General features: G+C 32.8%; 1 non-coding gene across 1 annotated transcript; it reads left to right on the top strand.

Annotated features, from left to right (window-relative positions):
- The first annotated feature begins 303 nt into the window (after nucleotides 1-303).
- On the top strand, nucleotides 304-393 carry LOC129207724 (small nucleolar RNA SNORD116). The gene has a single exon (XR_008577529.1). It is a non-coding gene; the product is annotated as a small nucleolar RNA SNORD116 (small nucleolar RNA).
- Nucleotides 394-1,686: the final 1,293 nt, after the last annotated feature.

The raw sequence follows: 1,686 nt of genomic DNA, 5'->3' as shown, positions 1-1,686 counted from the left end.
AACAAAAGAATGTCCCAAAGAATTTGAGCCCATTCTTGCTGTTTGTTTTCTAACCACCTATTAATTTTCACAAAGTAAAAATGGGCATAAATAATGTAATTAAAATAATAGTATGTTAATCTTCTATTGCTAAGCTTCCATTTAATTGCTTGAAGGGTGATACATTTGGATCTGATATACTTATTTACTAAGGATGATTGCTTAATCACTTACCGTATTAATATTGACAGATGTCCCAGAGAGATAATATGTGAAAGCATATCAGTAGTTTGCAGTCATTTAATGTTAGCATATAATGCTATTTAATACATGTTGGCTTCCACATTTAGCTTCTCTGGTGAACAGAACAGCATGAGAGACTTTTCCAGAGTTATTTTCATCAAATAAATGTAAAATGACATGGAAAGAAACTTGCTTTCTAAAATGACAAATTTAATGTTTTATTCCACTAATAGGAGGAAAAATATAACATTAAAGGCTAGTTTATCAGGTGCATTTATGAAATAGATTACTCCATGTGGTTTTGGAAAAGCTTTTGAACACTAATTATGATAGGAATTATCCTCTTAAAGGCTGCATAAAATTCAGAAAGTCAGGGGGACACAAGTGTTTCAACAAAATTTCCCTCCTAAAAATTCATGGGGAACAGAAAGAAACAAAGACTGATAAACTCATTCATTCCACCCCTGCAGGGTGTGTTGTATTCTTCCATGATATATTCTAAAGCATTTCCTGGTCTAGATGTGATAATGCTGAGTGATTAATCTCTACATCTGCCCTTGAGTGTTTCTCTCACTCTCAAATGTGTGAAGAATTTTCAATACTAATTTCTGAATGTCAAGGAAATACAAATACTACTAGTAGTAGTAGTAGTAAAAAAAAAAAAAAAAGAAAGGAAAGAATGTTTAATGATTTTTTTGAGGATTGTAGAACAGTATTAAAACATATATTGTACAGGTCTATGTTTCTGCCACACAGTTCATCTGACATGCAGTAACAAAACAGTATGTATATAATAATATAACACCTGTCTTAACACACAGCTTTAGCAACTCTTCTCATGTAGTACTAGCTAAATTAAAATTAAGTATTCTGAAAGTTATCCAGGAGCTTGATATTTATATGAGTCATCTTTGATTTCTATCAAATTTGAAAAATGTAGCTGACAATGTTTAGAGCAATTGGCTTGTTGCCTGATTGGTGTTGTCTCTGATACATCTTTATTGCAGGACTTGTCAAGTTTTTATCTTTTCTTGGCCAGGGAATGCAGAAAGGTATTAAATATATACAAGTATCAGTAAAAATACAGAAAAAATACTCTTTATCCAATGGTAGTGATAGTAGTTGACATCGTTATTCAGGATTAGGGAATGGATTTGCTTTTGCTTTCTTAATACATATGCCTGTTTTGTTTCACATCATCCCCAGTTTGGCCAACTTAATTCTGTTGCCTTTTAGAAGGGCATAGACTGTTTCAGTAGGTAGAAGCTGCTCTGGTTTACTGTATTTTCCTTACAAATTAAAGAATCACCATACCTGGATAGTAAATAATAGTCCGGTTTTATTCCCTACAGTTCTTCAGCTGTTGCTACAAAATCAACAGTGACTCAGGAGCAGCCATGAGTCACTGCCACTCTCTTGAGGAAATCTGTATCAAATGAAATAATAGATTGAACCATGTATCAA

This window comes from Grus americana, chromosome 5, assembly GCF_028858705.1.
Source record: "Grus americana isolate bGruAme1 chromosome 5, bGruAme1.mat, whole genome shotgun sequence".
NCBI lineage: Eukaryota > Metazoa > Chordata > Aves > Gruiformes > Gruidae > Grus > Grus americana.
The sequence above is the reverse complement of the archived record's forward strand: the minus strand, read 5'-3'. Positions and strand labels throughout refer to the sequence as shown.